At 39.0% G+C, this 15,811-nt stretch overlaps 1 protein-coding gene and 1 non-coding gene across 5 annotated transcripts in view; one reads left to right on the plus strand and one right to left on the minus strand.

Moving 5' to 3' along the window:
- EPS15 (epidermal growth factor receptor pathway substrate 15) overlaps positions 1–15,811 on the minus strand; it is a 176,437-nt gene that overhangs the window by 20,568 nt on the left and 140,058 nt on the right. The window lies entirely within an intron of this gene.
- LOC120366142 (U6 spliceosomal RNA) lies at positions 7,877–7,983 on the plus strand. The gene has a single exon (XR_005580891.1). It is a non-coding gene; the product is annotated as a U6 spliceosomal RNA (small nuclear RNA).

Genomic DNA, 15,811 nt, shown 5'->3' on the forward strand with positions numbered 1-15,811 from the left:
AAAGCAGTGGCAGGATCTGAAAGGACTGATACCAATTTTAAAAGAATATCCCGCGGTGGTAAAAGGCTATCGAACAGCATTACACGCTAAGAGAAATTGTACAGGAAAGGAAGAGTAAATTGATGTGGCAAATGTCAATGTTAATTTTAAGAAATTGCCACAGGCACCCCAACCTTCAGCAGTGAACATCTTGATCAGCCAGCAGCCACCAATATCGAGGCATCCTCCACCAGCAAGAAGGTTACAATTTGTTGAAGGCTCAGATGATCATTAGCATTTTAGCTTTTTTTTTTTGAGACGGAGTTTCACTCTTGTTGCCCAGGCTGGAGTGCAATGGCACGATCTTGGCTCACTGCAACCTCCGCCTCCCAGGTTCAAGCGATTCTCTTGCCTCAGCCTCCTGAATAGCTGAAATGATAGGCACCCAACACCATGCTAGGCTAATTTTTTGTATTTTTAGCAGAGACAGGGTTTCACTATGTTGGCCAGGCTGGTCTCAAACTCCTAACTTCAGGTGATTTACCTGCCCCAGCCTCCTAAAGTGCTAGGATTACAGGTGTGGGCCATCATGCCCAATCATTAGCTTTTTTTTTTTTTTTTAAGACAGAGTCTCACTCTGTTGCCAAGGCTGGAGTGCAATGGCGTGATCTCCACTCACTGCAACCTCCGCCTCCCAGGTTCAAGCGATTCTCCTGCCTCAGTCTCCTGAGTAGCACCACCATGCCCGGCTAATTTTTATATTTTCAGTGGAGACAGGGTTTCACCACATTGGTCATGACTGGTCTTGAACTTCTGACCTTGTGATCTACCCGCCTAGGCTTCCCAAAGTGCTGGGATTACAGGTGTGAGCCAATGCACCCAGCCTGATCATTAGCCTTTTTTAGCAATGAAGCATTTTCTAATTAAGACATGTACATTTTTTAGACATGTTACTGTACACTTAATAGACCAGAGTATATACTAAAAACATAACTTTTAATATGTGATTTCCTTTATTGCCATATTTGCTTTATTGGGTGGTATGGAAAAGAACCCATACTGGGCCAGGTGCAGCAGCTTACGCCTGTAATCCTAGCACTTTAGGAGACTGAAATGGGAGGACTGCTTGAGTGAACCTATACTGGGCCAGGCACAGCAGCTCACATCTGTAATCCTAGTACTTTAGGAGGCTGAGATGGGAGGATTGCCTGGAGACCAGCCTGGGTTCCTAAAATAAAACAAAACCATAATATCTCAAAGGTATGACCACTTGGTTTTGGTTTCTCCATCTAAAAAAGTCTAATTCATCCAAGGAAGTAGTTATAAGATACACATTTTTAAACAAGAATCTTGCATTCTCAGAGTAGCTGATAGCATTTCAAAGCACCAATGTACTCCAATTTGTTAAAATTTGGATACTAATATATATAAATAAATACACTTAATGAGATGTAGTTTTTAAAAATTCAAAGACACTTTAAAAATACGTAACTAGACTCTGCCAACTTCCTAAAGACCTCTCTGGAAGCTAGTTTTGTGGAAGATAATATGAATGGCCCACAGGATGTCTAAGGTCTCTTCCAGCTCTAAGTATGAAGGGGAAAAAAAAGAACAATGGAGGCACCACCCACTCTAATCTTTATACCAGAAAGAAAGGGACAGAGAGCTTATTTGAAGAAATAATGGCCAAAACTCCCCAACTTTGAGGGAAGACACAGATATATGAAAAGGTCAACAAACTCCATGTCGGATAAGCTCAAAGGGTCCAACACTGAGGCACATTATAATCAAATGAGGAGGGAATAAAAAATGTCACTACAAAAAAATCAGCTAAACATAAAGGAAGAAAGTAACAGAGGAAATAAGGGACAAAAAAACTATAGGACACACAGAAAACAAAGAGTAAAATGACAGTAAGTCCTTCCCCATCAGTAATTACTTTAACTATGAATGGATTAAACTCTCTAGTGAAAATATGTAAGGCCAGGTGCTGTGGCTCATGCTGGTAATCTGAGCACTCTGGGAGGCTGAGGTGGGCGAATCACAAGGTCAGGAGTTTGAGCCCAGCCTGGCCAATATGGTGGAACCCCGTCTCTACTGAAAATACAAAAATTAGCTGGGTGTGCTCGTGCACACCTGTAGTCCCAGCTAACTGAGAGGCTGAGGCAGAAAGAATTGCTTGAACCTGGGAGGTGGAGGTTGCAGTGAGCCGAGATTGCGCCACTGTACTCCAGCATGGGCAACAGAGCGAGACACAGTCTCTAAAAAAAAAAAAAAATCAAAAGACATAGATTGGTAAATTGGATAAAAAGTCAAGATCCATTGATGTGGTGTATTCAGGAAACGCATCTCACGTGCAAGGACACATATAGGCTCAAAATAAAGGGATGGAGGCAGATTTACCAAGTGAATGGGGAGAGAAAAAAAAAAAAAAGCAGGAGATGCAATACTAGTCTGATAAAGTGGATTTTAAACCAACAAAGATCAAAAGAGACAAAGAAGGGCATTACACAATGGTAAAGGGATCGATACAAGAAGAAGAGCTAATGATCCTAAATATATACGCACCCAATACAGGAGTACTAAGATACATAAAGCAAATTTTAATGACATACCAAGAGACAGACTCCCACACAATAATAAGTGGGAGACTTTAACACCCCACTGTCAATATTAGACAGATCAACGAGACAGAAAATTAACAAAGATATCTAGGACCTGAACTCAGATCTGGACCAAGTAAGTGGCCCTTATAGACATCTACAGAACTCTCCATCCCAAATCCACAGAATATATATTCTTCTCAGCACCACATCACACCTACTCTAAAACTGACCAAATAATTGGAAGTAAATCACTCCTGAGCAAATGCAAAACAACAGAAATCAGATTAAGAAACTAACTCAGCAAATGCAAAAGAACGGAAATTATAACAAACAGTCTCTCAGACCACAGTGCAATCAAGTTGGAACAGCATTGAGAAACTAACTCAGAACTGCACAGCTTCATGGAAACTGAACAACTGGCTTTGGAATGTTGACCAGATAAACAATGAAATGAAGGCAGAAATAAAAGATGTTCATTGAAAACAACGAGAACAAAGATACAATGTACCAGAATCTCTGGGACACATTTAAAGCAGTGTCTAAAGGGAAATTTATAGCAACAAATGCCCACATGTGAAGCAAGGAAAGATCTAAAATCGACATCCTAGCATCAAAATTGAAAGAGCTAGAGGAGCAAGATCAAAAAAACTCAAAAGCTAGCAGAAGACAAGAAATAACTAAGATCAGAGCAGAAATGAAGTAAATAGAGACAAAAAAAAAACTCCTCAAAAAAAATCAATAAATCCAGGAGCTGGTTTTTTGAAAAGATCAATAAAACAGACCGCTAGCCAGATTAGTAAAAAAGAAAAGAGAAGAATCAAACAGATAGAATAAACAACAATAAAGGGGATATCACCACCAATTCAACAAAAATACAAACTACCATCAGAGATTACTACAAACAATTCTATGTACATAAGCCAGTAAACCTGGAAGAAATGGATAAATTCCTGGACACTTGCACCCTCCCAAGCCTAAATCAGGAAGGAGTCGAAACCTGAATAGACCAATAACAAGGGCTGAAGTTCAGGCAGCAATGAAGAGCCTACCAACCAAAAAAAGCCCAGGTCCAGATGGGTTCACAGCTGAATTATACCAGACATAGCTGGTACCATTCCTTCTGAAACTATTCCAAACAATACAAAAAGAGGGAATCCTTCCCAAATCATTTTATGAGACCAACATCATCCTGATACCAAAACCTGGCAGAGACGTAACAAACAAAGAAAACTTCAGGCCAATATTCATGATGAACATGGATGCAAAAATCTTCAATAAAATACTGGCAAACCAACTGCAACAGCACATCAAAAAGCTTATCCATCACAATCAAGTAGGATGCAAGGCTGGTTCAACATATGCAAGTCTATAAACGTTAATTCATCACATAAACAGAACCAAAGACAAAAACCACATGATTATCTCAATTGATGCAGAGAAGGCCTTTGACAAAATTCAACAGCCCTTTACGCAAAAAACTTTCAATAAACTAGGTTATCAATGGAACATTATGACAAACCTACAGCCGATATCACACTGAATGGGCAAAAACTGGAAGCACTCCCTTTGAAATCTTACACTAGACAAGGATGCCCTCTCCCACCACTCCTATTCAATATAGTATTGGAAGTTCTAGCCAGATCAATCAGGCAAGAAAAAAAAGAAACAAAGGGTATTCAATTAGGAAAAAAGGAATTCAAATTGTCTCTATTTGCGGATGACATGATGGTATATTTAGAAGACGCCACTGTCTCAGCCCCAAATTTCCCGAAACTGATAAGCAACTTCAGCAAAGTCTCAGGATACAAAATCCATGTGCAGAAATCACAAGCATTCCTATACACCAATAACAGACTTAAAGAGAGCCAAATCAAGAACAAACCACCATTTATGATTGCTACAAAGAGAATAAAATACCTAGGAATACAACTAAAAAAGGATGTAAAGGACCTCTTCAAGGAGAACTACAAACCACTGCTCAAGGAAATAAGAGAGGACGCAAACATGAAAACATTCCATGCTCATGGTTAGGAATAATGAACATTGTGAAAATAGCCATACTACCCAAAGTAATTTACAGATTCAGCTCTATCCCCATCAAGTTACCTATGACACTCTTCACAGAACTGGAAAAAACCACCTTAAACTTCATAGGGAACCAAAAGAGAGTCCGCATAGCCAAGTCAATTATAAGCAAAAAGAACAATCCTAGAGGCATCATGCTACCTGATTTCAAACTATACTACAAGGTTACAGTAATCAAAACAGCATGGTACTGGTACCAAAACAGAGATATAGACCAATGGAACAGAACAGAGGCCTCAGAGGCAATGCCACACATCTACAACCATCTGATCTTTGACAAACCTGACAAAATCAAGCAATGGGGAAAGGAGTCCCTGTTTAATAAATGGTGTTGGGAAAACTGGCTAGCCATGTGCAGAAAGCAGAAACTGGACCCCTTTCTGACACCTTACACTAAAATTAACTCCAGATGGATTAAAGACTTAAACATAAGACCTAACACCATAAAACCCCAGAAGAAAACCTAGGCAAAACCATTCAGGATATAGGCATAGGCAAGGACTTCATGACTAAAATACCAAAAACACTGGCAACAAAGCCAAAATAGACAAATGGGATCTAATTAAACTCCAGAGCTTCTGCACAGCAAAAGAAGTAATCATAGAATGAACTGGCACCCAACAGAATGGGAAAAACATTCTGCTACCTACCCATCTGACAAAGGGCTGATATCCAGAATCTACAAAGAACTAAAACAGATTTACAAGAAAAAAACAAACCTATTCAAAAGTGGGCAAAAGATATGAACAGACACTTTTCAAAAGAAGACATATATGAGGCCAAGAAACATGAAAAATGCTCATCATCACTGTCATTAGAGAAATGCAAATCAAAACCACATTGAGATATCATCTCATGCCAGTTAGGATAGTGATCATTAAAAAATCTGGAGACAACAGATGCTGGAGAGGATGTGGAGAAACAGGAACACTTTTACATTGTTGGTGGGATTGTAAATTAGTTCTACCATTGTGGAAGACAGTGTGGCGATTCCTCAACTATCTAGAAATAGAAATTCCATTTGACCTGGCAATCTCATTACTGGGTATATGCCCAGAGGATTATAAATTATTCTGTTGTAAAGACACATGTACACATATGTTCATTGTGGCACTGTTTACAATAGCAAAGTCCTGGAGCCAACCCAAATGCCCGTCAATGATAGACTGGACCAAAAAAATGTGGCACATATACACTATGGAATACTATGTAGCTATAAAACACAATGAGTTCGTGTCCGTTGTAGGGACATGCATGAATCTGGAAACCATTATTCTCAGCAAACTGATACAAGAACAGAAAACCAAACACTGAATGTTCTCACTCATAGGTGGGTGCTGAACAATGAGGACACATGGACACAGGGAGGGGAGTATCACACACTGGGGTCTATTGGGGAGGGTTGAGGGAGGGACAGCAGGGGTGGGGAGGTTTGGGAGAGATAACATGGGGACAAATGCCAGATATAGGTGATAGGGGGATGGAGGCAGCAAACCACCTTGCCATGTATGTACCTATGCAACAATCCTGCATGATCTGCACATGTACCTCAGAACCTAAGTACAATACAAAATAAATAAATAAATAAAGATAAGACATCAACTGGCAGAAAAAAAAATCCAAAATAGAACTACATGCTATATAAGAGAGATTCACTTTAGATCTAAGGACACACATAGTTTGAAAGAGAAAAGATGAAAAAAAAGATATTTCACACAGAGGAAATATCAAGAGAGCAGAGATATCTTAACATCAGACAAAACAGACTTTAAGTCTACAACTTTTACAAGAGACAAAGAAGGACATTATATAATAATGAAAGGATCAATTTACCAAGATGATATAACATTTATAAACATACATGCACCAAACATGCTTCTTAAATATATATAGTAAACACTGACAACTGAAGAGAGAAACAGACAGCTCTACAGTAGTAACAGTTGGAGAAGTCAGTATCTCACTTTCAGTGTGAAGAAAACAGACAGCAGATCAATACGGAGACAGAGTACTTGAACAACACTTAACACTTTAGACCAATTGGACCTAACAGATATATACAGAACACTCCACCCAACAATAGCAGAATACACATTTTCTAAAGTGCATATCTAATGTTCTCCAGGATAGAACATACTTATGGCTACAGAACAAGTCTTAATAAATGTTAAAAGATTGAAATCATAAAAGCATCTCTTCTGGCCAGGCATGGTAGCTCACGCCTATAAGCTTAGCACTTTGGGAAACCAAGGCAGGTGGATCACTTGAAGTCAGGAGTTTGAGACCAGCCTGGCCAACATGGTAAAACCCCATCTCTACTAAAAATACAAAAATGAGCCAGGCGTGGTGGTGGGTGCCTGTCATCCCAGCTACTTGTGTGGCTGAGGCAGGAGAATTGCTTGAACCCGGGAGGCAGAGGCTGAAGTGAGCCAACATCACACCATCACATTCCAGCCTGGGCGACAGAATGAGACTCTGTCTCAAAATAAAAATAAGTAAATAAAAGTATCTCTTCCAATTAAAACTGAATAAAACTAAAAAGCAATAGCAGAAGCAAAACTAGATGACCCACAAATATGTGGAAATTAAATATCACACTCCACCAACTGGTCAAAGAAAAATCACAAAGAAAATTAGAAAATACTTGAAACAAATGAAAATGAAAACACAGCATTACCAAAACTAATGGGATGTAGCAGCAAAAGCTGTGCGGAGATAAATTTCTAACTATAAATACTTTAAATAGAAGAGCTCAAATCAACCACCTAACTTTACACTGTAAAGGATCTAAAAAAAGAAAAGCAAGCTAAACTCAAAGCTAGCAGAAAGAAATAAAGAATAAAAATTGGAGCAGAGACAACACAGAGAACAGAAAGACAACACGGAAAATCAATAGAACAAAGAGTTTGTTCTTCAAAAAGATCAACGAAATTGACATTCCTATAGCTAGATGGACTAAAAAAACAAGACTCAATAACTAAAATCAGAAATGGAAGAGTGATCATTACTAGAAATTTCACAGAAACAGAAAGGATTGTAAGGAGAGTGCTATGAACAATTATATATCAACAAACTGAATAGTATAAATGAGAAGAACAAATTCCTAGAAACACAACTTATGGAGACTGAATCACAAAAACACAGAAAATCTGAATTGACTCATAACGAATAAAGAGATTGAATCTGTAATAAAAAACCTCCCAACAGTGCTCACTTCAGCAGCACGTATACTAAAACTGGAACAATACAGAGAAGGTTGGCATGGCCCCTGTGCAAGGATGACACACAAATTCATGGGGCATTCCATATTTTTAATTTATTTTTTCTTTTTTGAGACAGATTCTCACTTTGTTGCCCACGTTGGAGTGCAGTGGCGCAATCTCAGCTCACTGCAACCTCCACACGCTGGGTTCAAGTGATTCTCATGTCTCAGACTCCTGAGTAGCTAGGACAGGCACCCACCACCATGCCTGGCTCATTTTTGTATTTTTAGTAGAGATGGGGTTTTGCCATGTTGACCAGGTTGGCCTTAAGTGATCCACCTGCCCTGGCCTCCCAAAGTGATGGAATTACAAGCATGAGCCACTGCACCTGGCCACCATATTTTAAAAATTAACAAAGCAAAATACCTCCCAACAAAGAAAAGCCCACAATTAGATAACTTTGCTGGTGAATTCTACCAAACGTTTAATCAACACCAAACTCCCTCAAACTCTTTCAAAAAATTGAAGAGGAAGAACAATTCCATACTCATTCTGTGAAGCCAGTATTACTATGCTATCAAAGCCAGATGAAGGCATATAGACGAGAAAAGAAAACTGCAGATCAATATACTTTAAATATTGATATAAAAATCCTCAACAGAATTCAACAGCACATTAAAAGGATTATGCACCATGTCCAAGTGGGATTTATTCCTGGAATATAAGAATAGTTTCAACATACAGAAATCATTCAATGTTATATACCACATTAATAGAATGAGGGGAAAAATACAACACCAATCATTTCAATGGATGCGACAGAAGTATTTGACAAAATTCAAAACTCTTTCATGATAAAAAACTTTTTTTTTTTTTTGAGATGGAGTTTCGCTCTTGTTACCCAGGCTGGAGTGCAATGGCACGATCTCGGCTCACCGCAACCTCCGCCTCCTGGGTTCAGGCAATTCTCCTGCCTCAGCCTCCTGAGTAGCTGGGATTACAGGCACGCGCCACCATGCCCAGCTAATTTTTTGTATTTTTAGTAGAGACGGGGTTTTACCATGTTGACCAGGATGGTCTCGATCTCTCGACCTCGTGATCCACCCGCCTCGGCCTTCCAAAGTGCTGGGATTACAGGCTTGAGCCACCGCGCCCAGCCGATAAAAAACTCTTAATAAAGGCCGGGCGCGGTGGCTCAAGCCTGTAATCCCAGCACTTTGGGAGGCCGAGGCGGGTGGATCACAAGGTCAAGAGATCGAGACCATCCTGGTCAACGTGGTGAAACCCCGTCTCTACTAAAAATACAAAAAAAATTAGCTGGGCATGGTGGCGCGTGCCTGTAATCCCAGCTACTCAGGAGGCTGAGGCAGGAGAATTGTCTGAACCCAGGAGGCGGAGGTTGCGGTGAGCCGAGATCCCGCCATTGCACTCCAGCCTGGGTAACAAGAGTGAACCTCCGTCTCAAAAAAAAAAAAAAAAAAACAAAAAAAAAAACAAAAACAAAACAAAACAAAACAAAACTCTTAATAAGCTTAGAAGGAAACTACCTCAACTTAATAAAGTCCATATATGGAAAGCCAACAGTGAATATCGTACTCAATCTTGAGATGCTGAAAGCATTTCTCTATAATAAGGAACAAGTCAAGGATGCCTGTTCTTATCATTTCTACCACTTCTATTAAATATAGCAACAGTCTCCAACCTTTTTGGCATCAGGGACCAGTTTCGTGGGAGACAATCTTTTTATGGACTAGTGGGTAGGATGAGGAGAATGAATTTGAGATGAAAACAGTTTCACATCAGATCACCAGGCATTAGTTAGATTCTCATCAGGACTGTACAACCTAGATCCCTCACATATGCAGTTCACAATAAGGTTCAAGCTCCTATGAAAATCTAATGCTGTTGCTGATCTGAAAGGAGGTGGAGCTCAGGCATTAGGTACTACTCACTTGCCCATCACTCACCTCCTGCTGTGTGGCCTGGTTCCAAACAGGCCACAGACTGTCGGTACTGTTGTGCAGCCTGGGGGTTGGGAACCTCTGCAATATAGTACTGGAAGTCCTAGCCAGAGCACTTAGGCAAGAAAAATAAATAAAAGGCACCTAGATTGAAAAGAAGTAAAATCTTTTTGCAAATTACATGATCTTATATGTAGAAAACCCTAAAGATTCCACTAAAAAACCATTAGAACTAATAAATTTGGCACAGTAGCAGGATACAAAAATCAGTATATAAAAATCAGTCATATTTCTATATACTAGCAATGAACAATCTAGAAAGGAAATTAAGAAAACAATTCCATTTACAATAGCATCAAAAATAATAAAATACTTAGGGATGAACCAAGGAGGACTCGTACACTGACAACTACAACACATTCTGAAAGAAATTAAAGACATACACAAATGGAAAGACATCCCATGTTCACAGATTACAAAACTTAATATTGTTAAGACAGTAATACTACCCAAAGTGATCTACATATTCAGTGAAATCCCTATCCAAAATCCCGATGACTTTTTATTTTGGAAGAAATAAAAACATTCATCCAAAAATTCATATGGAATCACAAGGAACCCAAATAGCTAAAGTAGTCTTTTTCTTTTCTTTTCTTCTTCTTCTTTTTTTTTTTTTTTTTTTGAGACAGGGTCTGACTCTGTCACCCAAGCTGGAGTGCAGTGGCGTGATCTTTGCTCACTGCAACCTCTGCCTCCTTGGCTCAAGTGATCCTCCCACCTCAGCCTTCCAAGTAGCTGGGAGTATGGAAGCATGCCATTATGTGGCTAATTTTTTTTTATTGCATTTTAGGTTTTGGAGTACATGTGAAGAACATGCGAGATTGTTGCATAGGTACACACATGGCAGTGTGATTTGCTCCCTTCCTCCCTATCACCTGTATCTGGCATTTCTCCCCATCTCACCATGCTATCTCTCCCCAACTCCCCACCCTCTGCTGTCCCTTCCCTATTTCCCCCAGACAGACCCCAGTGTGTGATGTTCCCCTCCCTGTGTCCATGTGTTCTCATTGTTCAACATCCAACTATGAGTGAGAACATACGGTGTTTGATTTTCTGTTCTTGTGTCAGTTTGCTTAGAATAGTGGTTTCCAGCTTCATCCATGTCCCTGCAAAGGACACGAACTCATCATTTTTTATGGCTGCAGAGTATTCCATGGTGCATATGTGCCACATTTTCCCTGTCCAGTCTATCATCGATGGGCATTTGGGTTGGTTCTAGGTCTTTGCTATTGTAAACAGTGCTGCAATGAACATTCGTGCGCATGTGTCCATACAGTAGAACGATTTATAATCCTTTGTATATATATCTAGTAATGGGATTGCTGGGTCAAATGGAATTTCTATCTCTAGGTCCTTGAGGAGTCGCCACACTGTCTTCCACAATGGTTGAACTAATTTACACTCCCACCAACAGTGTAAAAGTGTTCCTATTTCTCCACATCCTCTCCAGCATCTGTTGTCTCTGGATTTTTTAATGATCGCCATTCTAACTGGCGTGAGATGGTATCTCAATGTAGTTTTGATTTGCATTTCTCTAATGACCAGTGATGAACATTTTTCATATGTTTGTTGGCCTCATATATGTCTTCTTTTGTAAAGTGTCTGTTCATATCCTTTGCCCACTTTTGAATGAGCTTGTTTTTTTTTTTTCCTTGTAAATCTGTTTTAGTTCTTTGTAGATTCTGGATATCAGCCCCTTATCAGATGGGTAGATTGCAAAAATTTTTTCCCATTCTGTTGGTTGCCAATTCACTCTAATGACTGTTTCTTTTGCTGTGCAGAAGCTCTGGAGTTTGATTAGGTCCCATTTGTCTATTTTGGCTTTTGTTGCCAATGCTTTTGGTGTTTTGGTCATAAAGTTCTTGCCTAGGCCTATGTCTTGAATGGTAGGTTTTCTTCTGGGGTTTTATGGTGTTAGGTCTTATGTTTAAGTCTTTAATCCATCTGGAGTTAATTTTAGTGTAAGGTGTCAGGAAGGAGTCCAGTTTCTGCTTTCTGCACATGGCTAGCCAGTTTTCCTAACACCATTTATTAAACAGGGACTCCCTTCCCCATTGCTTGTTTTTGTCAGGTTTGTCAAAGATCAGATGATTGTAGATTTGTGGTGTTGCCTCCAAGGCCTCTGTTCTGTTCCATTGGTCTATATCTCTTTTTTAGTACCAGTACCGTGCTCTTTTGATTACTGTAGCCTTGTATAGTTTGAACTCAGGTAGCATGATGCCTCTAGGATTGTTCTTTTTGCTTAGATTGACTTGGCCCTGCGGGATCTCTTTTAGTTCCTTATGAAGTTTAAAGTGTTTTTTTCCAGTTCTGTGAAGAAGGTCATTGGTAGCTTGATGGGGATAGCGTTGAATCTGTAAATCACTTTGGGCAGTATGGCCATTTTCACAATATTGATTCTTCCTAACTATGAACATGGAATGTTTCTCCATCTGTTTGTGTCCTCTCTTATTTCACTGAGCAGTGGTTTGTAGTTCTCCTTGAAGAGGTCCTTTACATTCCTTGTTAGTTATATTCCTAGGTATTTTATTCTCTTTGTAGCAATTGTGAATGGCAGTTCATTCTTGATTTGGCTCTCTAAGTCTGTTATTGGTGTATAGGAATGCTTGTGATTTCTGCACATGGATTTTGTATCCTGAGACTTTGCTGAAGTTGCTTATCAGTTTCAGCAGATTTTGGGCTGAGACCATGGGGTCTTCTATACATACAATCATGTCATCTGCAAATAGAGACAATTTGACTTCCTCCTTTCCTATTTGAATAACTTTTATTTCTTTTTCTTGCCTGATTGCTCTGGTAGAACTTCCAATACTATATTGAATAGGAGTGGTGAGAGAGGGTATCCTTGTCTAGTGCCAGATTTCAAAAGGAATGTTTCCAGTTTCTGCCCATTCAGTATGATACTGGCTGTTGGTTTTTTGTAAATAGCTTTTATTATTTTGAGATACGTTCCATTAATACCTAGTTTATTGAGGGTTTTTATCATAAACGGCTGTTGAATTTTGTCAAAGGCCTTCTCTGCATCAATTGAGATAATCATGTGGTTTTGGTCTTTTCTGTTTATGTGGTGAATTACGTTTATAGACTTGTGTATGCTGAACCAGCCTTGCATCCCGGGATGAAGCCTACTTGATCATGGTGGATGAGCTTTTTGATCTGCTGTTGCAATCCGTTTGCCAGTATCCTACTGAAGATTTTTGCATCTATGTTCATCATGGATATTGGCCTGAAGTTTTTTTTTCTTGCTGAGTCTGTGCCGGGTTTTGGTATCAGGATGATGTTGGTCTCATAAAATGATTTGGGAAGGATTCCCTCTTTTTGTATTGTTTGGAATAGTTTCAGAAGGAATGGTACCAGCTCCTCCTTGTATTTCTGGTAGAATTCGGCTGTGACCCCATCTGGACCTGGGCTTTTATTGGGTGGTAGGCTCTTAATTGCTGCCTGAACTTCAGCCCTTGTTATTGGTCTATTCAGAGTTTCAACTCCTTCCTGGTTTAGGCTTGGGAGGATGCAAGTGTCCAGGAATTTATCCATTTCTTCCAGGTTTACTAGTTTATGTGCATAGAGTTGTTTGTAATAATCTCTGATGATGGTTTGTATTTCTGTGGAATCTCTGGTGATAACCCCTTTATCATTGCATCTGTCTGATTATTCTCTCTTTTTTATTAATCTGGCTAGTGGTCTATTTTGCTGATCTTTTCAAAAAAACAGCTCCTGGATTTATTGATTTTTGAAGGGTTTTTTGTGTCCCTATCTCCTTCAGTTCTGCTCCGATCTGAGTTATTTCTTGTCTTCTGCTAGCTTTTGAGTTTTTTTTTTTTTTTAATATCTTTCTCCTCTAGCTCTTTCAATTTTGATGATAGGGTGTCGATTTTAGATCTTTCTTTGCTTTTCAGTGGGCATTTGTTGCTATATATTTTCCTCTAGACACTGCTTTAAATGTGTCCCAGAGATTCTGGTATGTTGTGTCTTTGTTCTCGTTGGTTTCGAAGAACATCTTTATTTCTGCCTTCATTTCATTTGTTTATCCAGTCAACATTCAAGAGGCCGTTGTTCAGTTTCCATGAAGCTGTGTGGTTCTGAGTTAGGTTCTGAATTCTGAGTTCTAACTTGATTGCACTGTAGCCTGAGAGACTGTTTGTTATGATTTCCGTTCTTTTGCCATTGCTGAGGAGTGATTTACTTCCAATTATGTGGTCAATTTTAGAGTAGGTGTGATGTGCTGCTGAGAAGAATGTATATTCTGTGGATTTAGGGCGGAGAGTTCTGTAAATGTCTATTAGGTTTGCTTGGTCCAGGTCTGAGTTCAAGTCCTGGATATCCTTATTAATTTTCTGTCTCGTTGGTCTGTCTAATATTGACAATGGGGGGGTGTTAAAGTCTCCCACTATTATTGTGTGGGAGTCTAAGTCTCTTTGCAAGTCATTAAGAACTCTTTATGAATCTGGGTGCTCCTGTACTGGGTGCGTATATATTTAGGATCATTAACTCTTCTTGTTGCATTGATCCTTTTACCATTATGTAATGTCCTTCTTTGTCTCTTTTGATCTTTGTTAGTTTAAAGTCTACTTTATCAGAGATGAGAATTGCAACTCCACGGCTAAGTTTTCTATGTTCTGTAGAAACAGGGTCTCACTATGTTGCCCAGGCTAGTTTTGAACTGAGCTCAGGCACTGCCCAGGCTGGTCTTCAACTCCTGAGCTCAGGTGATCCACTCACCTTGACCTCCCAAAGTACTGAGATTACATGCATGAGCCACTGTGCCCAGCCCAAAGCAGTCTTAAAAAGGAACAACAAAGTTAGTAGTCAAATTTTCTGATTTCAAATCTTATTTCAAAGCTATAGTAGTTAAAACAGTGAGAAACTGCATAAATATAGACCATATAGGTCAATGGAACAGAATCCAGAATCCAGAAACAAATCTTCACATATGTGGTCAAATAATTTTCAACAAACATGCCAAGAAGAAACAATTGAGAAAGATCGTCTTTATAAGAAAAGGTGATAGGAAAACTGAATATCCATATGCAAATGAATGAACTGGACTCTTACATCATATACAAAAATTAACTCAAAATGGATTAAATACCTAAATGTAAGAGCTAAAACTATAAAACTTATAGGGAAAATGCTTCCTGACATTGGATTTAGCAATGCTTTCTTGGTTAAAACACTAAAAGGCAACACCACCACAATAGATAAAATGAGCTACCTCAAAATTAAAAACTTTTGTTCACCAATGAACAGCATTAACAGAATGAAAAGGTAACCCATGGGATTTGCAGGTTAATATATCTAGAATATATTAAAAAATTAAACAAAAACCTGATTTAGAAATGGGCAGAGGACTTGAATAGGCATTTCTCCATAGAAGATATACAAATAGCCAATAAGCACATGAAAAAAATGCTCAACATACTAATCATTAGGGAAATATAAATCAAAGCAATAAGATACCACTTCACACCCATGAGGATCCCTATTAAATAGAACAGAAAGTAGTAAGGATTGGGAAAGATGTAGAGACATTGGAACCACTGTGAACTGCTGGCTGGAATATATAATGGCATGGCTGCTGTGGAGAATAGCAAGCCCGTTGCTCAAAAAACTAAAAACGGCATTACCATATGATCCAGAATTCTACTTTTAGAATTATATCCAAAAGAATTGAAAGCAGGGACTCAAAAAGATATCTGTACTCTCACATTCACAGCAGCATTATTCACATAGACAAAATGTAAAGGCAACCAATTGTCCATTAATGAATGAACAAATAAAGTAGTATATACATACAACAGATTATTATTAGGCCTGAAAAAGGTAAAAAATTCAAATACATTCTACAATGTGAAAGAACCTTGAGGACATATGGTAAATAAACAAGTCAGTCGCCAAAAGACAAATTCTTTATGATTCC

Source organism: Saimiri boliviensis, chromosome 11 (genome assembly GCF_048565385.1).
Source record: "Saimiri boliviensis isolate mSaiBol1 chromosome 11, mSaiBol1.pri, whole genome shotgun sequence".
Taxonomy (NCBI): Eukaryota; Metazoa; Chordata; class Mammalia; order Primates; family Cebidae; genus Saimiri; species Saimiri boliviensis.